Here is a 27641-nt window from a genome sequence, read left to right as displayed (position 1 = left end):
CTACGCAGAGCTGCAAAAGCTTGGGCTGTTTCATAGTTTGTGTAATTTGACTTCAGACTGTTGATCACCAGCTGCTTAAAAAAAACAGGAGCTTATCCAGTCCGCTGAAGACCGCAGACCGACAGTGAGTTTAATTAATAATGTGTTTGTTAAGAAACTGCGAAGCTCCGGTGCAAAATAGAACATATTATGTGCTAGAATATAAAAGTGATTTATTATTAAATGTAATATTTGGACTTTATGGATATTTCACCTGATATTCCTTTTTTCGCTTAAACTCGAGGGGAATAACTCACACCAGTGTGATTTTGGTGAGACTGGGACAATCCTGGCCAAAGTAGAATAACGCAGCTCTGCCGGATTTATAAAGCCCATTTTAATATTTCACCTAACAAGTCTAGGGTAAATGCTTTTGTTAGATTAAACTTGAGGGGAATAACAAAAACACCGTTGTGATTTTAGTGAGATGATGATCATCCTGCTCCAAAGTTACACAAAGGGTGCCAAATCCGGCAGCCATAACACCAACTCTGCCTTTTTATACATCATGAAACCAGAGTAAAATACTTTTGGTGTTTAAAGAAGAGGGGAATAGCTGATCACTGATTAGATTTTGGCGAGATGGAATAACTAACACCAGTGTGATTTTGGCGAGATTATGACCAGGCCAAAGTTACAGACGGGGTGCCAAATCCGGTCGCAATAACGCTACCTCTGCTAGATTAAGAAAGCCCCCTTTAAAAAATGTAACATTTGTTTCTCAGGGATGGCTTTCATCTACTCTGTGATTCTCTGCCTTTTGTTTCAAGCCGAGAGCTGCCAGCTCCAGTGTGTCAAAGGTAAGAAGTGTTTTATTTTAGTAAATGATTAATAAAATAAACCCCACACTGCATATAATAGGGAGTTAGTTGTAGTATTTTTGCTTTCTTTCACATAAAAACTCAATGACTCAAGAGTTTTCAATCAATATGACCAAACACATTAAAGCAGAATATGGGAAATGCATTTACATCCCGTACAAATTAAGCCTTCCAACAAACACAGTGACAGTCCCATATCGAAGGATTTGGTTTAAAGGAGAGCCACAAAATATTGCATCTACGACCTATGTTTACAATATAAATTCTAAGATGCAATTGACTTTAAAGATAAATTATCTGCCAGAGGGAGAGCATGAGTTGGGCTGAAGACGGGAATGGGAATGTAACCAGACGTATATTTTTCCAACAAAGGTTTGGATCTCAGTTTCTGGTGAGAAACACAGCAGAAAGCAACACTTGAAGGGATAAATGAAATATGCAGTAACAACATCTTTATAACATGCAACTCCCCCCTAATACTACACACATTTTAAGTTTCAGTTTGTTCATCAAACAGGTTAAATGTGGAGTAGTAGTCAGGTTAGCCGTTTCCACCAGCTCCGTTCTTGACACAACGTGTGATACTGATCTTTTCATCTCACTCTCAGAAATTTCAGACAATAAGTTCACTTTACCAGCTTTCTTTATGTATTTTTTACACATATTGTCTCGAGTGATTGAAATGTTATGTTAAATGTCTGTTTCCTTGTATCTTGTATTGATATCTGCCCTTGTTGATGTTGAAAATGGAGCTGCTGTGATGCAAAAACAGTGTTGTTTGACATGATTAAATCAAATCTATTGTATAAATGCCCCCTGCCAGCAGACTGACATCAAGCCTCATTAATAAGTAATAATTTCACAATAATGTTGTGTTTATTGTAATGTGTACTGTTTTTTTATTTTTCAGCATTAACCAAAAGACCACATGTTTGGACTACTATCTTGACAGAGGGACAATCTGGCTCACCGAATTGTAAAGCTGATATATTGTGCACTCAAACGCCTCGTTTCAGCTGGGAATGGACAAATGCTGTTAAGCGGTCCATGCTATGTCGGACTAATTACACTCGCGTTAATGCTATAAGAGTTTTACACTTCAATCCTACAGCAGTTGACCACAACACCAAAGTCACATGTGTGGCACGCTATGGTGACATTTCCATTGGTACAATTGAGACATTGAGAGTAGAATGTAAGTAACGGCTGCCGCATTGGTTTGACTGGACATCAATCTAACATGGTTCCATCCCACACAGACCTAATCTTATGTTCCTTCTTTCTTTCGTTCAGTTCCTCCTAAAATCCTAAATCTTCCCCAGTGCATGGTTAAAGGAAAGGTTGTGGTGTGTGTGTGCATCAGTCGAGGGAATCCCCTGCCACAAATCAGCTGGTCTTTGGCCTCTGTTACAGACTTCTCATTCACCAGCTCTAGCAGCTCCGAGACAGTGAATAGCATCATCACCATGCCTGCTGCTTGCTACCACAACATCCAATGTATCAGCATGAATGAACTGGGCCAGGCTGTAATTAATATTCAATTTCGAAACAACACCGACTGTGAGTAGTCCTTCTATCCCCTAAAAAAATGTTTAAAAGAAACCCATTATAGAATAGATTATGGCACCTGATGGCATTACGATTTGTGCATCACTTGCAACCGTTATATCCCCGAAAGCTTCATTTTGTTTTAATAGAGTTCAAACTATGATTTTCTTTAGGTGGGTTGGATTTATACCCCAAGTCTTATGAAGTCCTTCCCTGGATAGTTGCTGGGGCTGTATCTTCAAGTCTGAACTTGCTTCTCCTCCTCCATCTGCATTTACAAACGGTAAGAATATGAAGTGACTATGAACAATGCAAAACCAATAAAGACATCAAACATAGCAAACATTAATTGAGTGAGTAAACAAAGATAAAGAACATCAACTTTTATCTCAAAACAGTTCTCATGAAGTCAAATGATCATGTTTTTATATTCTTCTAAATTTGCAGGGGTGAAATTCAACAGAGGGAACCATGTGAAGAAACAAACCATTATGTTACCATGCATCGAGCGAATGTTGAGCAGGACCCAAGGAGTGTCCTGGGCTGCCACCGTGCAACACAGGAATGTAAGAAAATATAATGTTTGTTGCTCGTTAAGAGCCTTTTTTGTCCTTGAGTTCTGTATTATTGTCTTTATGATTAGTTTAAATGTGTGATCTTATGCCTGTACATTATTCTCACAGTTACCATATACTGGGCTGTCAAGTCTCTAAGATGTACTTTACCTTTAAATCATTTCCTATGCTGTATTAAAAAGACAATTGTGTGAAATTAAGGTGTGAAACCATTTTTAGACGTGTGAAATTGTGAGTCAAATTAATCACTTCCTGTCAGATCACAAGGAAAAACCAGAGATGTAGAAAAAGAGTGTAAGAAATCGGTTCAACAAAAACAAAAATAGACATTGGCACAGTCGCTCAAGCCAAACACAAATCCTTTCAAACTATTTTAACTAAATCAAGTGTTTATGTTGTTGTTCATTTGTAGATTAAACTGCAGCTAAAGCAGCTTTTATTTACTCAAAACTACACAATGAATGGATTAAATAAGCTGCATGAGAAATGGAAATCCGATATATACGTGCGGGCGGCTGTGGTTCAGTATGCAGGGCCCTGGACTTTGGACCGAAGGGACCCCGGTTCACGACCCGATTGGACCAAGAAATACAGAGTGTGGACTGGTACTGGAGAGCAGCCAGTACACCTCCTGGGGCACTGCCGAGATGCCCTTGAGCAAGGCACCCAACTGCTGGCGCTGGCTAGACTGGATGCCTCTCCACACTCCCAAAATGCATGTCTGTGTGTATAGTATGTAATTGCACTGTGTAACTTTGCATGTATGAAAACTGAATTTCCCCTTTGGGGGATTAATAAAGGTCCATCTTTCTTTTCCCTTCTTAGATACTGTATGTGTCATGGCCATTATTATTTGAGGCTACCAGTTGTATATGGAGCAGGGCAGATCATTTGTAGGCTTTAACAGTGTCAGTCTGTCTAAAGCAGGGCTCATCCCTTTAACACACCCACTGAGCTCACTGCTATTCTACGCTCTCACAAAAAGCTTTTCGCCTCATTTCATTCCCTGACAACAGGATTAAGGACTCGTCACACACTCACACACACACACACACACACACACACACACACACACACACACACACACACACACACACACACACACACACACACACACACACACACACACACACACACACACACACACACACACACACACACACACACACACACACACACACACACACACACACACACACACACACACACACACACACACACACACACACACACACACAAAGCCTCAGAGCAATAGGTTGATTATAGGGAAAAGTGTTTTGCTTTATTGCCAAGTTTTACATGACAGGATGGATGCTACAATCATATCAGTAAAGTATAAAGCTCTGGCCAATCGGCAATTATCTTATTTCGCATAAAGACTGGAAACGGACGTTGGAAACAGGTAGCCTGGGTCTTTAAAAGCTAAAAAAATCTGCCTAAAAGAAGCATTGAAAAGCTCACAACTTAGCATTCGCATTCCCTGATCCAAATCCTAAACCAAACCGCTTCCCATTTACAGTGTTCAGCCTTTAACAACCTCTTTCCTCTAGATAATCTACCATTCATTTATTTAAGAGCATCAAAATCTCCCCACTTCCTCATCTTAGTTGTCTTGTAAGTATATTTAGTCCTTACAAAGAAACACACACATCAACACACCCGAAACCACACTGCGTTTAATCTCCGCTTGAGCTGACTCTGTCAAAGGAGGGTTTCAGTGTGCCAAGGTGTCCCTTGATGAAGACCTGGATCTCCCAGAGTGAAAGATGGCAGCTCTCAGAGGGCCCGGGGAACTTTCAGCCACAGATAACCTGGTCACAGAGATACTGGGACATCTAAAATTAGTGTTGTCAGAATGCTCTGCGATAAAGACGTTTAAGATTTCACACCGCACACTAGTTGTCACTTTGTACAAGTCCCACTGTTGCCCTAAGTACAGTGGGTGTCTGAAAAAAAAGAGAGAGCTGTATGTGTGGTGTTTTTATGAGCATAAATGTGCCTTGTGCTCTTTGGTTGTTTTGAGACCATATAGTATAGAATTCTTTAATTTACATAACACTTTACCTTCCACACATACAGTACCTGCACAACATATCACACATACAAGACAACCTGTTTTTGGAAAACATCAATCATGATCATTCTTTTGTTGTTTTTTAGACTAGGTTTATCAAACAAACGTGTGACTTTTTCCTAAAGACTTAGTGTAATGTCAGTCCATCCATTCACCTAGCTATTTTATAAACATTAAAGATGTGTCTTTAGGAAAATTTGAAGAGAGTCAAAGTATGAAGATATAACCTATTTGATCCAAAGTAAGTATCTATAGTGTAAATACTGAGAGATAGCTTGACTCCGTAAGGTGAATTTATACTTCTGCATCATAGTGTGTGAAGAGTTTTCATTGTTGTCTTCAGAATTAAATTGCTTTATAGTTCGGTATTGGATATAAGTGTTGAAAAGCACCACCAGGGATCTCGCAGGCCTGGACATAGGATTCAAAAAGGCAATTCCAATGAAGGTCAAAGTGATCAGACGATCGCTCGAGGATAAAAGTAACCTGTGGGAAAGCTGCATGATAACTTTGGTGTACAAATGTTCACAATTTACAAATAGAGGGTCCAAAACAGAGGAAGTTTTCTTAGCTTATTTGCTGATTTATACTTATATTTGCCTCCTCTGAGAATAAAAACTGTTGCACAAAAGAGCAAACTAAATGGAATTCAGCAACCATTCATTTGACTATTTACACTTGGGCTTTTTGTACTGTGACATGTCAAAACGCCTTCAGTTTAAAAAGAGCATATCCATAAGGCTTATTTAACTCTGTTTATATAATTTAATTCACTGTTACATAGAAAACAGCTACTGTGGCAAGCAGAAGGTTAAGAGTGGAAATGACTTTGCTATATCACGATATACTGTAGATCAGGTACATTTGCGTGATTCATTGATGGCACCAGTGCAAGAAGTTGTTACAATACAATACAACCTCCAGGGTTTTGCTTTGCCAAGGGCTTAGTCACAGCAATGGTTATCAGTTCTCAACAGTCTTTAAATCAAACACTAGTCACTGGGTCTTTCCAGCTTTTTGTTTAGTCTCTTCAACACCAAGACTTCCTGCAGCCAACAGGAACAACACCTGGTAATCGGCTGTCCACTTTAACTTTATCTTGACATACATGTAGACAACCAGTCTCTGTAGCTTATGCATTCAAGTTATCTGCATGTGTGTGTGTTTGTTTGTCGGTGTATGTGCATGCATGTGGGTGTGTGTACTGTCTCCTTGCAGTACAGATGTATGTGATTTGTCTTTGGTGCAACAAAGTCAAATCTAAGGCCAAATTTCTTTTAGAGTCTACTATCAACTTCAAAAGATCCTGTATCCACAGATCTTATCTTGATTAAATATAACCACGATAAAGACTTCAATTCTCTACGCATTCATTTGGAGTTACAGTTGTATCAAGTAGCCCCGTGATTTGATTTGGCAAAAACCTAGCAGATATGAATATGAAACTCATGCAGGTGCAAGAGAGAGTAGATCAGGTTTTGCAAAAAGAAAAATGTTTTCCTTTCCTAATCACAAATTCTTAATCGATAACAGGCACTGGGAATGAAAGTTTGAGAGGAAATACATTTTATGATGATAAATCCATCACAATTGAAACAACCCCCAATGCAGTTCAGGCATGAGCTATGACCTTCGGCAGGTTCATGGCTTTATAGACTTAAAAAGGTTGAGTACCTCCTTCCTCCCCTCCAATAACACTGTAACCAAACAAGAAAAAAAAAACACAGGCCTTTTCCAAATCAAGAACTGTGTGAATCCTATGGCATAAGACCACGAAGTGGGTCTAGGGAAGGAGGACAGTGTTTGGGGGATTAGCCAAAGTCCAGGTGGTCTTCATTTAGCCCCCTGCCCCCATGAGCTGTGAGCTAGCTCAGCACGTGGTCATCACAGCTTTCACCCGGTTCTTATCTCCCATCCATGCATCTCGGCTCTGTTTTTTATATTAACTTCAGCGGTATCCACCTGAGCGCTGCAGCTTTTTAAACTGTTGAACCCTTATTAAGCTCGACAGGGTCCATGATTGACCGCATGTCTCATCGTGACTCTGTTTTGCAGCTGTGGTTTTAGATTATTACTATACATTCAGAGTGATTGGAAGCAAAGAAGAAATGGAGGCACGTTTAGTACAGATACTTGGCGTGCAAACCGACTTGCTTGTATCTTTTGTTAGAGGTCAACAGGTGTTCTGAATCAAACAAGAAATGGAAAAAGAAGATTAGGACAACAAGAAACAAAGGAAAATGAGAAGTCGAGGAAGGAAACTAAGAACGCGGCAACAATCATGATGACAGCGATGATAATGATGAACTGAAAACTGAACAAGCTCAGGTCAAACCATATCCAAATATGTCCTCCACTATACATCTTCCCCATCTCCTTAAATGGGTGTTTCAGGTATTGTGCCTCTGCTAGTTAGAGTCTGAAGTTGTGTAAACAGGACTAAATGGCAGGGAAGCTGCTGAAGATCTGAGAGAAACTCTGATCAAAGGCACCTTTACATGCAGCCGGTGTCAGCGCTATTTGTGTGTGAGTGTGTGTGTGTGTGTGTGTGTGTGTGTGTCCCACAATGAGATGACAGACATAGATCTGTCTGGTGTGGTTCCTTCAGAGGCCCTGTTGCATTTCGAAAGCCTATGTTTGCACAACACAAGCCAAGGAAAGCGTGCTCACCTGCACCAAAGCTCACACAACATCTCACGTGAACTCCTCCCGCTGGATTGAGGCCACCACATGTGCTCATATATGTGTAAAAAAAACAGTTCTAATTGTTGACATTTTAAAGAAACGCTGGAATCACATCAATAGCCACGGTGAATGGACCAATTACTTTGCTTCAGCTCACTGGATAGACATGTGAGTGATAGAGAAATTCTCAGGTAAAAGCTTTGGGAGTTAAAGACACCTTTATCCTTGACACCTCTTGAGCAAACAAAGAAAAGGAGAGAAAAGAAAGAGGAAGGGTGAAAGAGAGAAAGGCTGAGGGGGTTGAGTTCAAGACAGCTTCCTGCTCGGCAAGAGCTGCCTTTGAAAATCCCTTTAACAAAAAGAAACGGGGTAAAGTAAATGTCTTTCCAGGAAGTCCAAACTCTGGAGCGTTTTTGTCGATTATTGTTCGAGGTGACATCGCATGAGAGCTCTTTTGGCTGGGCTGCTTCCATGCAGTTCAATCCCGAGGTAAAGGGACCACCCATTAGTTTTGCCTGAAGAAATGCCCATTCAGTCTATTCACAGACCTGCCTGTCTCTCTGGCCTTGCTCCTGGCCAGCAATTGTGGCTGGGGAGTGGGGGGAGTGGTAGAGTTCCTTAAAACGCAGTACTGGGGAATAAAGTCTGGTTGCCGTGGACTGCTGAACGGACAAGACCAAGCCAGAGTCGAGGGGGTCTCCTGCTGCGGGAGAGCAGGGCTTTGATTCGCCACTCAGCTCCACGGTCGTGTCTCAGAACAATCGACAGTTTAAACTCCAGGGGCCGGGCTTGGTGAGAGGAAAAGTTAGCAGTAGGGTGGGCGCATGTTGTGCGTGGTGGTGACAGTGACATTGACAATGATGGGGGGACAATGTGGCAGCAAGCAGCTGTGTGGGAGGTGACAGTGGGGTGAGGAAAGAGGTTGAGTCTCTAGAGGCTCTGCTGACAGAATTCTTGGACTGAAGTGAAAAGTTAGAGTGAATGGGGTAGGCTGTATTTGTGGGCCTGCCTTCACTTTTTCTAAGAGCTGGGTAAGCATAGAAAGTGTGGGTTGAAATTCAAGTGCGTTTGTGTGGTTAAGGCTCTGTTTATGTTGATTAGGCTTTAGAATAAGTAAGTAACATGTTATTTATATAGCACCCTTCTCAACACGAATGTACAAAGTGCTTTACAGGCAGTGCATAGTAAAATACACAATTACAGCTTTAAAATATACAATAATGCCTTGGAGCCACCGCCTCAAAGGCACGATCCCCCTTAGTTTTTAGCCTGGTCTGTGGCACCCTTAAAAGGCCTTGCTCAGAGGACCTCAGGGCCCGGTTTGTCCTGTAAGGGGCTTGGCCATGGACAGCTCTATATATAAAAACAAGAACTCTGAACTGTTTTCTCAAATGGACAGGGAGCCAGTGCAGGGCGGAAAGGATCGGAGTGATGTGGCAAGTTTTTTTGGACCGGTTGTAACCGGTTTATAGATGTTTTGTTGAAGCAAGAGAACAGAGTGTTACAATAGTCAAGCCGGGACGGGATAAAAGCGTGGATAGCCATCTCCAGTTCTACATTTGTTAAAACGCCCCTGAGCTTGGCAATAATAATAATATTATAGAATACGGTGTGTGAATGCAGGAATCCCAAAGCCAGGTGTTTTTTTGATTCAAAAAGTGTAGTTGCAGATGTACACTCCTTATATTGGTCAATCAGAAGAGAATATTTATATATCACTGTGTCAATCTCTGTCAGGTACATGTAAGTGCAGCGGGGGCAGAAGGGCATCCTTGACAGAGCACTCATGGCTCCGGCAGATGGGATCGGGCCCACCTGAGTTCAACCTCACGTGTCTGTTTCATATTACTGTTCCCAGTATCTGACAATGTGGCTCGCATTATGGGAAGCTGCACAGAACTGCGGTCAGATCGGAACTTGATTCAGATAGTGTGCATTGAAGGGAATGACCTAATTATTTGGCAATTCATCAGTTGCAGCAACCTCCCTGAGAGCGACTCACAAATAGACCCCCTGACTGTATGTTTTATTGGGTGTCCCCAAAAATTGAATTTCCTTTGACAGATTAGAGAACTTTGGGAGGTTTATTTCCCCTCAATAGCTGGCATGAAGTCAAATTAGCCCATAGGTTTGCGTTTCACTCCATGCAGCTGACAGTGCAGTGGGCCAAACCGTCTGACAATCTGAACTCACTTTAGTGATAAATGCAGCACCAGGAACAGGTCCCAAGAAAGCAATTTTCATCCTAAAAAGTAGTAGAATGGATTTATACTGACTTCCATTTTCAACAACTGTCTGTTACTATCGATTAAAAGTAAAAGTTGCATGCAGGCATCGCGTTGAACCACTTCAACTTAGGTTTTAATGTGTCTGACTGATAAAGAGAATCCCTTGGTTGATAGTTTTTTTCTGCTGGTATTGCGTCGGAGCTTTACAAGTTCTAGCCCATTATAAACATGCAGGTAGTTATGGTTCCAGTACTGCCAATATTAATTAACTCTGGTAGAAATGTGGACAGAATGGGAACAAAAGGGAATTTAGATTTCATCAGTATTTACCAACATGAAGGAACAAACACCTGTAGACTGCGGTCAATTTTACCATGAGATTACACACATGCAAACAGATCTACAATAGGTACACACACATGTACACAGTATTGTACAGTAAGAATATAATACATGCAGGTTGCAGGAGATGCTGCATAGCGACTCAAGAGATGCTGCATAGCGATTCACGAGCTTTGAGAATTACTTTAGTGAACTGGAGGCTCAGCGAGTGTGTGTGAAATAGGGTTCTGTGCGACGCCTTTAACGCTACATGCCTACACAGCAGAAATACCTTGTTTTAAAATAGCCAGTCTCATCCCCGAAGAGACTTCCAAGACAGAACACCTCCCTTCTCCTTGAGCTTGATGGGGCCCAGGCAAGGAGCCCCCAGAATGCTGATAACCAGCCCCCACCATTCACCGACACTCTGGTTCATATTTTTGCGGAGGTCCATTGACTTTCTCCTTTTCAGTCTCTCTTTAATCCCTGGGTCTGTGTCCTCAGTGGCTCTCTACAGAGGGGCTATTATTCAAGGCCTTATTACTGCGCCCCTCGCGGCTTATCTCCTTCCTGGTGACAGTCTTTTCAAGCCTCTCCCTAATGACCTGGGGAAGCTCACATGCTCAACTTCCCAGGGCTGCGGGGCCCCGCTGATGTCAGAGGGGGTGGCCCCCACGCAGGGGCTCCTGGTCCTGCCAAAGAAAAAAGAGAGAGGCACGGAAAGGTCCTGCCACTGCCGCCAACGCATCTCACACTCAGTGTCCATGCTTCTGCTACCTCCCTCTCTCTGTGCAGGTGACAGCGCCAGGTCCAGCGTGCAGGGGACCTCCTCGGAAGGACTCGGAGGAACTCGTCTTCACTAAAATAAACTCAGAAGCTCAACTTCACTAAGAGGAGTCAGAGTCTATTTGACCAGAGTAAATAAAAAACAAATGTGTTTGCTGTCATGATGCTGAAGAATGCAATCAGAGCCTGTTGTGCTGAATCAGGGTGATAAACAAAAGTTTGTTCTCGTTGTAAGGCAGAAAACCTTTAATCAAGTGAAAAAAAGCAAGCAATGCAATTTCATTAGAGGAAAGATCCAAACCTCATGTTGATATTCCAAAGTGGTCTGCTGGCACACGCTGCGATCCGTTCTGTATTCTTTAACCTTGATTGAAATTCTGCGATAGTCAACAATTCATCTTCATCAAGACAAGTGAGGGATTGAGTTGCATTCATATGTTTTTATTCTACATGCAGTAAATGTCTTGTCCCAGTAAAGTAAAAGAATGGTTGCCCAGATGGGGACCTCCGTTTCTATTTAATCAAACTACATTGCCTCCACCTCCCCTCAACATGTCCTTAACATTTAATTACAACCTACAGCAAATATCATGCATACAGACTATTGAAGCACAGAAAACTCCAGCTGTTTGCAGCCCAGTGTGCTCATTCACATGCAATTCTAAATCACATGAAGGCTATAGCAACCAGTGAGGAAGAACAAACTCTCTTTTAGGTGATTGTCAGTGAACACGGTGTCCCACTGCTGCACCTTCTAATTATCATCCCTCCTCACAGCTAAACCCTGTGGTGTTTTTGGGGAGGTTCGAAAAGGACATGCTTGTCCTTTCTTCTTTCATCTCAGATTGGACCCCCGGGATACAATAAGCTGACTACAATTCGGTCATCAGAGCAGGCACACTGCTGTCGTCTGTATGCAGGAATCACGAGAAATGTGACACAGGTGTCACGCTGCTTCCTCACATGGCATGCAGACCTATGGCCTTCGGGCCGGGGGGAAACGACAGTCCTTAGTGTTTGTGTCTCTGAATCGTAAACTACTTAGGACTTTGGGAATACATGTTGAGTCGGTCCAATTAAGGAAGTAATGACTTTAGTGAGGCAATTTACACCCCCAAAAGCTGGAGACATGCAGGGGAAGGCAATGGAGGAGGTAATGAAGTCTGCTTTTCCACTTCCTTCCTATATCCCCATCTGTTCTAAAAGGTAGAATTAGACATTTGAATGTTGAGTTTTGTAAACTTGGGTCCTGTTTTTGTTGCATGGCCATTATTGTAAGTCCAACAAGGCAAAATTATGAAAGTTTAGATTATTATATGAAACCAATCCCTGGGTTTGTCTGTTTAAACATCTATCACAGTTTACAGTGTGACGTCCTGGTCCAACATTTACCTCTAAGATATACTTATATGCAGCAATGTCGCCCTGTTCAAGATCTCAGCTGTTACTTTTGTCGATAACATTATCGTAGGCTCATGGAAATGATAGCCCAATCTATGTCCATCAGACCCAATCTGGTGTTAATAATTTCTCATAATCCCCCAAATACCCACCTTCCTACAAGGATCTTTTCCGCCACTGAAAGGTTCCTGTCAGCAAAACTTGTGGAATCTGCAAAGCCTCTTGTAGCTGAGACACTGATGCCCTTTAACCCTCTGCTTTGTGTTTTCATGGGTGCTTTTAGCCACGCCTAAACCATCTTTTAATTACCCAGAAAACACTTATCCCTACTACCGCCATCAACAAGGTCACAGAGGGGACAGAACAATGTGCAGGTAACAAGGCAAATGCACCGAGAGAACAGTCCAGAAGTTTAAAACCTAATTAACGGCAGCCATACCAACCCCACACCCAAAGCTTCAACAAAGCATCCCTGCAAGAGAAGGATTATGGGTGCTTATGGGTGAGTCATTGTATTCTTGAACTAAAATGTTCATTTTACTATAGAGTTACTAAGTGTCCCATTAGTAAATGGTAATAAATATGCTCTTTGAAGCAGAGGCTGCATTAATGGAAAGTACAAAGTCACCAACTTATTTTCCAACCCTATTTTCAAGCATTTAAAATTACATATAGGCAACATACTTTTTCATATTCAAGCCTGTGCGTATATAGGCTTTATATTTACTCTAAGTCTGAAGTAAGGAATATATACACCCTAGGCATACTGTTCTTGTTTCTGTAAACAGCCACCACATCTTAAGACTGGTCATATATGAAAGTTAGATACTGTAATATGTGGTCTTATTCCTGACAAGTCAGCACAACCTAAGATCAGACAAACAGTCTTTCTGTCCCCTCGGACCGACTAAACTCCTGTGGTTATGGAGCCTGACAACTCAGTTGAGCTAAAAAAGATCCAGGGATTGTGTTCCTGCACGGTAACAACTGGCATCAAAGGAAAAAAAGGGGAAAGGGGGCTATGATAATAATGGAAAGTGTTTTGACATCCTGGTTTAAGTAATTATTGGATTTAGATAAGAGGGGAATTCCATCCGATGTGAGGTAAAACAAACAAAACAGGAGATGGCAAATTATTCCCCCAACAGCAGAAGTCCCACTGTAGCCTCGGGGCGAGTGTAGCACACTTGTATTACGTCATGGATGTAATCACACATGGAACAATGGAAAATGCATGTTGGTACAGTGCTGTGCAGCTGTGTAGCCTCCATGCAAGGTCAGCATCAGGGCAGAAGGAAAAGTCTGCACAGGACACAAACATATTTCTGTTTGCAATAATTTTGTTCGATTAGGAAGTTTGACTCGAAAGTAAAAGACAATTGTTCATCATTCATTGTACGTGAATGAATATGTATCTACGAAATGCTGTGTTCCTGAGACAGAAACCAACTGTGACTCAACATGTTCCACATCCCCTGTGTCTGTGTGTTCTCTAATTAAAAAAGTTACAACAAACTGAACGTGTAATCATGGCTCGTGAGGCACTGGTCTTTTTTCCAGATGCAGGTGGAGACAAATTCAAAATTCTATTTAAGAAAACTCTGGGTTTGAACAAGCAGATGCTCAGACCACATAAACAAATTGAGCGAATTGTGTGGATTATGCTTGTAGCTGTTGACATAAGATCATCCGCCACATGAGTATCCAGGTGCCACTTTACTGTCAGTCCAGCAAACAATTTATATGCAACACCAAAGGAAGTAGTGTCTACTAGAGACAGAAATAAGTGGGTCTAAGTCAAATATGACTTTAATAAATGACATGGACACGTAAACTTAAACCTAACCAAAGTCCATTTCAACTTTCTCTTTCTGACATTATTCTCTATCCTTTTCATTTATTTAGTCCAAACTTTTTCTGGTCATTAATTCATCCTTCTTGTCCTCCAGCAATAGATCAACGTGTTCCCTAATAGTGGCGCAGAGGGAGACAAAGTACACTACCTGTCCTTTGACCTGGTGCTTACCATCTGAAAGGACATTAGAGGTAATGACACCTCTTCAGACATCACAAGAAATCACTGCTCTGTTACCTACAGACATTATTCCTCACATACCAAGCAGCCCTACCTACAGAAACTCTGTGAATGCAAACGAGCTAATGCCCTCTTTCCATCACACTTAAAATATATGACCCATAAAAACCCCGAGTATCTCTCTCTCTCTCTTTTGGCATCTGTCTGAAACACCTCAATTTGTCTTCCTTATCCCTGAGGACCTGTGTGGTGGTTATGTGTTTATGGAGAGAATATAGCTTTACAACTTGCAGTAAGCATTCCCGGCTTTAGCGAAGCACATAGATCACTTTGCAAAGTTTGTGGTGTGAGCCTGTTGCTGTGTCCTGACGTAGCTGAAGATTCAGACGAGATATATGCTCTTCGTCCTAAGTGACCGCTTGATAAACCCCTCTTTTGATAACAAAAGCCCATCTTAGCTTTAAAACACATGTTGAACTCATGTGAATGGGGATATTTAGGGGTAATCTGTACCTAAAGAGGGTGTTTTATTTATAGCTAGACATGATGCTTTCACTGTGTAGTATTCCCTCACTGTGTGGGAGCAGTCCCTGGATGCAGTAATATGTCTGCCAAAATATGATGTAGTCTTTATCCTAAAAGCCATAATCATAAATTTCTCTATCGGTCTTCCAAAGAGGGCTTGGAATAAATCCTGATGTGTGTCTTCATCATATTGCACAACATACTAAAAAATGCTAACTAACTCTACCGTAGAACCAGGCTGCTACTCTTTTTAAACATATCTTCTAAATGGGTCATCAACTAGTGAGGATGCTGACTGTGGGATATATAGCTATCACAGACATTTTTGCCATTGCTCTTACCTTTCAGGGGGCTTAACGAACATTCAATTGTCTTGGTGGTCCTGCAGGTCTACTTGAAACAGAGTTATCTAGAACCCGATCAGACTCTCCCTCCCTCTGTAGTTCCTCTTGTAGCTGTAATAGAAGCAGAGAAAAGTAGGTGACCAGTGCACTACAGTGAGCAAACAGTGTTATCCAAGCCTCCTCCAGACCTGGCGGCATGCGTCCCTGATAGCATCTGTACTCTATCAATGACAGACAGGGTGTGGCACTGCAGATTTAGGAGTTTAAGAGCGGGTGTACATTTGTGTGTCTATCTTGATGGATATGGGGCAGTTAGTGGGGGGCTGTAGCAGGTTCGCTGCTGGACAAACATGATACGTCAGGAATGGAATGGAAGTGGCTGGCTAAACCTGTAGTTCAACTATAATTCCCCTTTCGTTTTTTTGTGGATGGGACCAAGGTGGATTGGTTGAAAAAAATGCCAAAATCACATATGAGGATAGAATTAAGAGAGCTTGGACATCTGCCAAGGACAAACGTCCTATTTCACATAGTTAACTAAAGTAAAGAAATATTTTGTGTAACCGTCCCCATGATTTAGATCCACTTTGAAATGTTGATGGGCCCAAAAAACACCTTTCCACCAACTGTTCTGGCCATTAGTGTGTTTACTTTCTTTTCAAATCTGACAATATTTTGTACCTTACCAAACAAACAACACGTGCTAACTCTAATCTCAGTTGTCCTGTATATCTAATCGCTACAGTATTACAAATACACCCAACAAAACCAAATGATGTAGTCCAACCTATGTATTGTTAAATAATTTGCAGATCAGTCTACTCTTGGCAGGATTTTCTTCTCACCCAGCGACTGTCATAATGATAATCCCAGGCCTGTAATCTGAAGGACTCAGTTTCCCAACAGTGCTTCAGTCTGTACTTGCTGCTCCCTCCGTGGACTTTGACACTCGTCTTCAGCGAGCACTTCTGCCTGGGCTTTTGATCTACTCTTCAATTACACCATGTAGCAATCATCTCCACATCCCAAAGATGGTGATTGAAGTTAAAAGGATTCACACTGATAATTTACCACCACACCAGGCTATGTTAGGCAGACACATTTCAGAAAGCTGAGTTTTAAGGGAGTTTACAACTTTGATAGTTTTGATCCCTTTAATGTATCATTTCAGATTTTTTTTCCCCCCGGTTAATTTCCATGCCCTACAGTAGTGCCTGTGCTGTGCATACTGTAACACGCAGAGTCAACACAGTGTGTTTTGGTTTTATGATGACACCCTCAGATTTACATGACAGCTAAGCACTCGGAAATGGGGCCCCTGTTCTGAACTTCCACAAGCCTTCCTTTATGTGACAGGTTTTTCCAAAGGTGCAAAGCATGATTGACTTGAAATCTATTGGAAAAAGTCAAACCTGTTCTTGTAGGAAACACTAGAGGGTTTAACATACTGACATACATACAACACATGACAGGTTTAGCACCTTTGTAGGTATTGCATAAGGATTATGAAATGTGTGATCTTGCAACTGGTTTTCATATACATCGAGTTATCCTATATTGTTTATGATAACAGTTTAATTCTAACGTAATTTCTCGGATAGGTTGGATTGATTTTGCACAGAATAGACTCTACACAAGCCCAGTTACACCAAATGATCTAGTTTGCTGGAAGTGATAATACAGCTGAATTGCACAACCATTTGTTATCATATTCTGCATCCAGATTATCCTTTGCATTGCTCAAAGTCTTAAATTCAGGACTAAATAATTAAAAATAAGAAATCAGGGACCAATGATGAGAACTCTGAGAAATGCGTCTTTAAAACAAGATGTTTCTGTTCAGTTATCAAGTTGTCAAATCCAGTATTAAGCCACTTTTTTCAATTGACTGAAATGTATAATTAAATAACTCCAAAGCTTTGAAAACAGACAGCCAGAGAGTCTGATTGTGCTAGTTTGAATCAAAAGATTATTACATTTAAAAATCCAGAATAACAGACTCCCCATGATGAGTAGCGTCAACAAAAGAGCCATTTATTTCATTACCACTCAAACACAAAACCATCCGGTCCACCATTGTTGTGCTGTTTAATCCATAACTAAGTCTGTAGTGGATGTGCCCAATCCTCCATATCATCCACAGACCCCATTATTCTGAGCGGTTCGTTTTTATAGTCCACTACACATTGCCACCAACAGTTTTCAATACGGAGAAAGGAGAAATCCATGGGATTAGGACGATTCAGCATTTTCAGTTTGCTTTATAAGGGATGGAATGAATGCCAAAAGACAAAGCGGCTTTAGTTTTGGTGATTGGGTGGGATGAATCACATGATAAACACCATCTTTGCTATAATAAATGGAAACTCACTGTTTGTGCGTCTGACGGGCGATTATGAGATTTATTATTCGACCACAAAGGGAACACAATCCCGGTGACTCAGATACTTATATGTTCTTTTTTATATCCATTATTTATTACAAGATTTAAGCAAGTTTTAACAGAGAATGGGAGGGACTATGCAGAGTTATTATATAACTGAAAGATGTATTTTTCCTACAAAAGGAACTATTTTGAAATCTTTGTGCTTATACAAAGTAACTAAGACTGCCCTATGAATCTAATATTTCTGGGTAATTTCCATGTAAAATCAATAAACTCTAACATGTTGCGAAATTATTTCAGCAACCAAAGAGCAAATAGACATCTTCACAAAAAAAGTTGCAGTGTGTATCACTCTGTCAACCCCTTTATTTTATTCCTTTACCTTTTCTTTTGTGACGCCTTTAACCTCATCCATCAACGTGTTGTAACAGGGGGTTTTTTAAAGAAAAAGTGAGGTACAAATAAGATGGACCATTGTTTTATAGTTTCAAGAATAAACCACCTGTGGCGGTCTTTTGTCGTCTGTGAGCTGAGAATATTCTCAAGACCTCAAAGCTGAGGTCTAGACCTGCTTTGAAGTCGCACAGGAGCTCATTGTGAAAGATGGGACCAACCACTCCAATCCGCCCTTGGGTTATTTATCCAACGAAAGACTGTTATTTTTAAGAGTATTACAGGAACACAATGCAAGGGGAAAACCAAGAAAAGAGAGATCAGAAAACCTTCAACAAATTAGGAATTTGTTAACCATTTAAAAAAATCTGCTTTTGTATGCAGAGACTCCAGCAGATTAGTGTCCCAGCCCACCTGGGGTTGAAACCCTCTTCACATCTTTGAACATCTCAAAGGAAGTTCCTCTCAAGTGTTTTGGCATTTCTCATGGAAACCTGCATGGCACAAGTGATAGTGAAAAGGGGGAGAGACCAAACCACATGTCAGTGACTTGACCCTTGACTCCTCACTGGCAGTGGGCAGCTCATCAGAGTCTGACATTGTCAAAGTAGAGACCTATTATGTTTCCCCTCAGAATCAAAAGATAAATTAACTAAGAAGACTGTTTGTTTTCTCCGACTAATCTGTGTATTGAGTTTCCTACTTCATTGTTAATGTAAGGGGAATGTAAGCAATTGCAACACAAGTGTTTCTGCTTCTTTGGCGCTGTGAAGCTATGGATTAGTACTGACGAGCGTTGGATTACAGGGTCCCTGCTGGGATGTCAAAGGGCCACGCAGGATCCTTTCACCTCCGCCCTCAGTGGAGCAAAGCATCAGTGGCAGGGGTTGCCGACCATCAATGATTTTCTCCAAGAAGATCAGAAGGCCTTTTCAGCATTCAGGGTCACTATTGACCTGCAGTGGCCCCCACCCTTCCCATGAATTACGCCTCAGTTATTACTTGGCAAGGCCACACAAAAGGACCCCCAATAGAAATCTGGATCCAAACAATGAAGGTTAAAGGCTCAATGAAAACCACCTTGCAGTTTAGAGGTTTGACCACAGGGAAGTGAGGCATTGTGTACTTACAATACGAAGTGGCAGTTCTCATTACAAGACAATTGCAAATTGGAAAGATGGAAACTACAGAAAAGAACAATTGGTAATTGAATCGAACAATTATTTGGCTTGCATTTGCTTTAAATTCAATAACAAATACATCATGTGCTTGCTGGAAGTAAAACCACAACTTGAGGGGTTACTTTTAATAAAGAACAAAACACACTTTATCTCCAGTATCATGTTGTGTAACTTCTAGTTTGGTTAATTAGCCAGCATCAAGCCAGGAAAGCCTTTAAAATCAGGACCGTAACTTTAACTAATCAGAACATAAGGATTGAAATAGTGGAGATGAAACTTTGCAACAAGCTAATTCTAGCCACCTTATCACAAATCTCTGGAGCTAGTAGAACTATCAAAATGGACAAACTACAGCTGGGCATGAAAGAGAGGATCATTTTCAAACGTTTAGAATAAACCTCTGATCATTTTGGCATGACAGATTGGCATGACCATACAATACAACAAGACGTAGCTTAACCAGCTAACTAAAAACTACACCGGCATCTACTGCCAAACCAAACTATTTTTTGCAAAACAGGTGAAAATAACCTTAGTCTAACAATTTGAGGAGCTAAAGGTCAGCGCCTCTTACATCATCCTTCATCTTGGAGTACTGACCAACATTTCTATCATGAAACACCACAGAAGGGCCAACAAGTCATCCCAACTTCTTATGTAATTCATATTCTATCAATTCAATGCAATTTAGTCTGGGTCTGTAAAATTCAGCAGCAGTATTGCCTTGAGTAACTTGCAGTAAGCTCAAATGAAAGATGTTGATTGACAGATTGGTCAACCAAAGGGAATAGCTGGCTGTTGAACAGCTGTTTAAATGCTGTCTTAATGAAGTCATGCTGAATACTTTGTGTTAAGGAGCAAATGTCATATTTAATTCTATTTATATCATCTCTGTTTTTATACTTTATGAGTGAATGACGACACGTTCATTTTAAAGTACAATAAATATCCCTTAAAGTTTGTGTTCTTGTGTCTTTCTGTGTTAAATTCAGGTGCTTGTGTGCATGGCTTTGCATTGCCTGACTTGTGGCTTTTTGCCAGATGTCCCAGAATACACCCGACTAACAAGTAGCCTTCAAGCAGCGGAGATGTCAGGACAGGATTTTTTTTTCCCCTCATGCTTGTGCGCTCGGCTGGACAGATAATTTTGGGATTGTGGCCAGAGATTTTTGAGGGAATATGAGAGGGCAACCTCCTGCAATCAGGCAGTGTCGGTGACCACTCGAGTGCATCGCGACGGCGAGCTGCCACTCAAGATGCCGCCAGATCATTCCTTAGAAGTAGACTCCTGATGAGCTGTTGATGTGTGTGTGTGTGTGTGTGTGTGTGTGTGTGTGTGTGTGTGTGTGTGTGTGTGTGTGTGTGTGTGTGTGTGTGTGTGTGTGTGTGTGTGTGTGTGTGTGTGTCATAGACTCTGGGAAAGGACTGGACAAGCAAACAGCTGCTACAAATATGTTTCTGGATGTGCTACAGACTACAGAAGAAAAATAAGAAGGCAATTACAACTTACTAAGCATAAGTTAGTACTTTAAAAAACCAAAATGGCTTTAATTTCTGGCTGACTCAAGTCATATTGCCTTATTAAATTATCCCCAGTCATTTGTAAGTCCTGCTCAAAACATTTTTTTAAATGACATCGTTAGGAGTGTAACCATTTTATTTTGATATGTGATTCCCTGTTTGATGCATATCCAGTTTTCTGCATGTATGAGCATGAGTTGATATGGACCACATTGGTCAATTATAAAAAGGTAGCAAGTCACTACTGCCCTCTATGTGAGGAATATGTAGCTACAGCCTCCTCAGTTGAACAAAATCAGCTCAACATGCTACAGTGTGGTAGGTATCTTACTGTAAATGCAACAATGCATTTCATTGCACTTCTGATACAAAATCTTTCTAAAATAAAAGCGTATCAAATGCTCTCCCCTCCTATGGGGCTTCTTTTTAGAAAAAAGCAACAAGAATAAACTAGCTCAACAGTGTTTCAGTTTGAGATTTCCTGCAGTGAACTCTCAATGTCCATCAGTAGCACACTGCTAAAGCCTTGTATTGCCTACAGACATACATTGAAGCTCCTCTATTAGACCCTGATGCTGTGCCCATACCCCCTGTTGCTCCTCTCTGTCTCCCCTAGCAGGTCCTCCCATTCATATGGCTCATTTGAATTCCAACATGGGAGACCTCTGATGAGCCGGATGAACTGTTACACTACACGATGAGACTGCTAATTAATCACAGCGACTGTACACATCACTTATCACCTCTGCGGTGTTGACTTGTGCACATAAATCTGCCAGTGTTCTCCTAATGAGTTGGATGCACCTGTTTGAAGCCCGTAATTACTCAAAGACACGCTTGCGGAAATACATCAGAGGGTGTTTGGCTGTGCCGTCTTTTTTTAGGTGATAAACATTTAATTATTTACAAACCTTAGTGTTCAGCCAAGCAGCGGTGTGTATAATTTAGCTTTGCAAGGACATTTGCTAGTGTACTGTATTATTATTATTATTATTTTGGTGGTGAAACAGGGCGAAGAGCCTTTATTTTATTATTAAACCTAGCTTACTTACTAACTCAACTTGTATATTGTTTTCTTTGTCACTTAGTAAACTTTATAATGTTCCTTAGCAAATAAGATTACAATGGGATTTGATTAAGAAAAGGTCTGTTTGCAAAACCTTTGAATTGTTCTACAATGCTAACCGCACTATTCCAAAATACTCAACGACAGGCAAAGAATGTTTGCTGCTAAATACAAATATTTGTATGACATAAACAAAAATCGAAATGGTTTATTTATAGTTTATATTAGTAATATTTTCCATTTTCCTAAATTGATATTTGTTTAGTTTTTTAATGAATTGAGTAAAATCAGTATCTGACTGATAATAAATAATGTTGGATTATCATCCTAGTTTTATTGTGGAGCAAACTGAATATTTGGGTAATATGATATAAAAAGGAGAGTCAGGGAATTTTGAGGACCAGGTTTTTTTTAAAGAAAACCAGATATGGTAATATATGAAAAGCACAAACTGGGGCGTACCGCCTCCCTATGTGTTGAGAACCAGCTCTCGTCTCATCTGTCCGTGTTTACCCTTGAGGTTTCCTGGACATCATATGACTTCCTCTGATCACTTCCTCCACCTGCAGAGTTTCTCCCTGGTGATTTAAGCCACTCTGGCACTTCTCCCGCCTCTGCCCTTGTTCCCAAACCGCAGGGGACCATTCCCTCTCAACCTTCCTCACTTTCAGATCCAATCGCACTCCTACTTTCCTCCTCTCATATTTCTTGTGTGCCCTCTGATTCTCATTTTAACACTTTTCTGCCTTGCTCCTTAGTTTTTCTCCCTCACTGTAAGGCTATTGTTTTGTTGCTCTTTTCCTCTCCTCACACTCTCTCCTTCCTCCCTCCTCCACATCAGCTCACTCCCATCTCTCAGCTCACCACAGGGGAGCCCGGAGCTTGGCCTTGCTCCCTGTCTCTGCGTGTGAACTGTGTGTGTGCGATGTTGGGAACCTGCCACTAAGGTTAGAGGAGGCATGCGGGAGATGAAGGCACTTCAAAGAATCTCTTACACACAGGTGTTAGGGGTATCCCACACCAGCAGATGCAATGACAGCATTAATCTGAGAGTTCAGCATCTTGTGGTTTTAGCTCTCGTCAAACGTGAGGCGCTGTTGAAAGTCCCTCAGGAACCAGGCAATTTCTTTATGTTACAGATTTAACAGGCAACTGCTCACACCCCTCTGGCTTGTGTTTACACCCCAATGTAACACACACACACACACACACACACACACACACACACACACACACACACACACACACACACACACACACACACACACACACACACACACACACACACACACACACACACACACACACACACACACACACACACACACACACACACACACACACACACACACACACACACACACACACACACACACACACACACACACACACACACACACATAAAACAAAAGTGTTTCATGACAAACAACCACCAATGAGCTCCCATTAAGCTCATAAATTCAGAATGATGCATTTTCGAAAGCCTGTATCAAACCTCAGGGACACACTGGCCACCACAATTACAGTAATGGGTCTCATTATTCTGTTTCACACAAAATAACTTAATTGCAGTTTGTTTACACATGTGGTGAAGTCTTCTTTTCATGTAATGCAGAACATGTGCCTGCATTGTCAGAAGGTATAAAATGTCCATTAGGAAAATCATGTCTCTTAGTTTATGACTCACTATATAATTACAAGAAGGCTTTGATTATATATCATGCTCAGTGTCATCCACTTTCCCTAAAAGCAGAATAAACAGGCCTGCATGTGACAGTCGACTTTCTCGACTTCCATTATAATACTGTACTGTTCGCATTACTATAAACTGAAATGATGCTCAGCTGGGATAAATCACATAAAAGTCATCATCAGGAGGAAAAGATTTTCTGTGAGACAAAATATGAAATAAAAGGATTTATTGTGCGTGATATCTGCTGCTGCTGCATTAGTGCTTTGGGTCAGTGTTTTCACTAACTTCATACTGCTTTCCAAAAAACACATACAAATAGTGTTAAAAAATGTCATCGGTTTTTAATTACATTAATACTGTATGTGTAGCTTTACATAGTTTCCAGATCACGTAGTTGTAGCTGGGATTTGTTTCAGTGTGCAACCTTTTTTTAATTTTCCGTTATGGTACATTTACATGTCACTTGTTAGAGGCTTTTATCCAAAGTGACTGACATACAGTGGGGCAAAAAAGTATTTAGTCAGCCACCAATTGTGCAAGTTGTCCCATTTAAAAAGATGAGAGAGGCCTGTAATTTCTATCATAGGTATACTTCAACTATAAGAGACAGAATCAGAAAAAAAAATCCAGGAAATCACATTGTAGGATTTTTAAAGAATTAATTGTAAATTCCTCGGTAAAATAAGTATTTGGTCACCTACAAACAAGCAAGATTTCTGGCTCTCACAGACCTGTAACTTCTTCTTTAAGAGGCTCCTCTGTCCTCCACTCGTTACCTGTATTAATGGCACCTTTTTGAACTCGTTATCAGTATAAAAGACAACTGTCCACAACCTCAAACAGTCATACTCCAAACTCCACTATGGCCAAGACCAAAGAGCTGTCAAAGGAGACCAGAGACAAAATTGTAGACCTGCACCAGGCTGGGAAAACTGAATCTGCAATAGGTAAGCAGCTTGGTGTGAAGAAATCAACTGTGGGAGCAATTATTAGAAAATAAAAGACATACAAGACCACTACTAATCTCCCTCGATCTGGGGCTCCACGCAAGATCTCACCCCGTGGGGTCAAAATGATCACAAGAACGGTGAGCAAAAATCCCAGAACCACACGGGGGGACCTAGTGAATGACCTGCAGAGAGCTGGGACCAAAGTAACAGAGGCTACCATCAGTAACACACTACGCTGCCAGGGACTTAAATCCTGCAGTTCCAGACGTGTCCCCCTGCTTAAGCCAGTACGTCCAAGCCCGTCTGAAGTTTGCTAGAGGGCATTTGGATGATCCAGAAGAGGATTGGGAGAATGTCATATGGTCAGATGAAACCAAAATAGAACTTTTTGGTAAAAACTCAACTCGTGGTGTTTGGAGGAGAAAGAATGCAGAGTTGCATCCAAAGAACACCATACCTACTGTGAAGCATGGGGGTGGAAACATCATGCTTTGGGGCTGTTTTTCTGCAAAGGGACCAGGACGACTGATCCGTGTAAAGGAAAGAATGAATGGGGCCATGTATCGTGAGATTTTGAGTGAAAACCTCCTTCCATCAGCAAGGGCACTGAAGATGAAGCGTAGCTGGGTCTTTCAGCCTGACCATGATCCCAAACACACCGCCAGGGCAACGAAGGAGTGGCTTCGTAAGAAGCATTTCAAGGTCCTGGAGTGGCCTAGCCAGTCTCCAGATCTCAACCCCATAGAAAATCTTTGGAGGGAGTTGAAAGTCTGTGTTGCCCAGCGACAGCCCCAAAACATCACTGCTTTAGAGGAGATCTGCATGGAGGAATGGGCCAAAATACCAGCAACAGTGTGGAAACCTTGTGAAGACTTACAGAAAACGTTTGACCTCTGTCATTGCCAACAAAGGGTATATAACAAAGTATTGAGATGAACTTTTGTTATTGACCAAATACTTATTTTCTACAACAATTTGAAAATTAATTCATTAAAAATCCTACAATGTGATTTTCTGGATTTTCTTTTCTCATTCTGTCTCTCATAGTTGAAGTGTACCTATGATGAAAATTACAGGCCTCTCTCATCTTTTTAAATGGGAGAACTTGCACAATTGGTGGCTGACTAAATACTTTTTTGCCCCACTGTACATTCAATACTGTGGACAATCCCCACAGGAGCAATTTGGGATGAAGTATCTTGCCTTGCTCCTCTGATCCTCTGATCAGCACACTATCCCACTGTGCCACAGCTCCCACACAAGAGCTGGATGCATGCAATGCATTGCGACAATATGTTTAATAGCAACAAGAATGTCATCAAACGTTTTTGAGCCATACTGGCCACGTGACTCAATGAATCGCTTTCATGGTCACTCAAACACTTTGGTCCAGGCTGAAATATATCTACAACTATTGGATGGATTGTCATGAAATCTGGGGCAGACATTCATGACCCCGTCAGGATTAATCATAACGACTCTGATGATTCCTTGACATTTTTGTTAAGCTCTATTCTGCTCTCTTATTCTTGGCCTAATAACTGCCTAAATAATAAAGACATCCCCATCAGTCTCAGTCGGAATGGCTTAGTGTTGATTAGCAAATGTTAGCATGCTAACAGGCTGAGCTAAGGTGATAAACATTCAACTTTATTCCTGCTAAATATTAGCATGTTACCATTGCTATACATGTAAGCATATAGCATAACGCTTTGTTTTTGTGTTTGATTTTAGTTGTAAAATAAACTTGCCTTGTGATTTCATCTCAATCAAATTGTTTCACACTTGGTTAAAAAAGTTATATGTGGTTATGATAGTGGTCTTATCACACTCCTTGCAATTCACTACCCCACCCATCCAGCTTGACAGCTCCGGTCCACATGGAACTGATTACAATACTACAAACATTGTTATTAGCAACAAACACTCCATAAAGATATCAATAACCGCTGGATTACGCAGAGAAAAAATGTACTCTAAGGACTTTAGAGCAAATGTTTTCATTTGTCTGCCAATTTGTTAATGGTGTTGGGTCTGAGTATTTGTTTGTTTTCAGCTTGAGGGTTTGGAAAAGGAAAGCAAGTCTGAGTGTTTTGTTTTGTTGTGTTGGGTTGTGTTGTTTAATCCTTACCTGCTCATATCCAGGCAGTCATAACAGTCATAAATCCACATCCATGAGGGTAAGCACAGATCAGGTACTGGCAACAGAAAGACAGTGGGAATGATGGAGGAGCAACAAAATTAAAAAGGCACAATCCACAAAAATGGCAGAATTAAAGTGGTTTAGACATGGTTGGTTATTGTTCTAAAGTTATATCTTTAGTACAAGGAGTAAAACAGTTGATGCGAATTGCTACTTCAGTTAGATTAAACCAGAGAATTCATAAAATCAGTTGCTTGCTGCTTCAACTATAGCTAAAGCATGTCCAGTTAGAACACAGAAACAATACCCACTAGATAGAAGTGTTAAAGCAATATACACAATATATTCCATAATAACAAAGCCAACAGATAAAAGCTCAGTATTGAAGCACCTCATAACATTTTCTAGTCTTATTGGATATAACATCACAAACTTGCACCGATGTGTGCCTGAGCGAGACCTTTTGATTTGTTTGCCATTCTTCTCTGGCAATCCCCTCAAGCTCCAACTACTTTCCAGGGGACAATCTGCTTCGGTAATTAACGATAAATTGACAATTTCCAGTTTAGAGTTATCCCTGTAAATAAATGACCTATGCCATAGTTCATGTCACAAACAACGCCACAACTTGGTTGCAAACTGAAATCTGGCTACTGTCCACTAGAGGCCACTGTCACACTACAAACACGTGTGCATTGAAAGCACAGGATTTCTGTTTGTCTTTCTGGTTCTCTCCTTAGAAACAGAAAGATAACGTTAACGAAACCAACTAACTTTAACACATCTACAGTGCAAGCTGTGCTCTTACCAACATCCGTGGGGCACACAGAACAGTGTGAACGTTTTATCCATGGATGTAAAATCATCACTGGTTGTATTTCCGCATGAAGGTGGAGACGTGAAGGGGGCAGGCCTGCTGTGTTACG

General features: G+C 41.1%; 2 long non-coding RNA genes across 2 annotated transcripts; one reads left to right on the top strand and one right to left on the bottom strand.

The window, feature by feature from the left end:
* On the top strand, positions 1-3723 carry LOC134876809 (uncharacterized). The gene is made up of 6 exons (XR_010167498.1): positions 1-124; positions 765-839; positions 1771-2055; positions 2154-2420; positions 2582-2691; positions 2856-3723. It is a non-coding gene; the product is annotated as an uncharacterized LOC134876809 (long non-coding RNA).
* LOC134876803 (uncharacterized) lies at positions 841-27634 on the bottom strand. The gene is made up of 4 exons (XR_010167497.1): positions 27524-27634; positions 26704-26770; positions 15380-15493; positions 841-2676 (listed from the first exon to the last, which is right to left on the bottom strand). It is a non-coding gene; the product is annotated as an uncharacterized LOC134876803 (long non-coding RNA).
* Between the last annotated feature and the right edge of the window lie 7 nt (positions 27635-27641).

This window comes from Eleginops maclovinus, chromosome 2 (assembly GCF_036324505.1).
Source record: "Eleginops maclovinus isolate JMC-PN-2008 ecotype Puerto Natales chromosome 2, JC_Emac_rtc_rv5, whole genome shotgun sequence".
Classification (NCBI taxonomy): Eukaryota; Metazoa; Chordata; class Actinopteri; order Perciformes; family Eleginopidae; genus Eleginops; species Eleginops maclovinus.
Note: the sequence above shows the minus strand (reverse complement) of the source record. Positions and strands in the feature narration are given on the sequence as shown.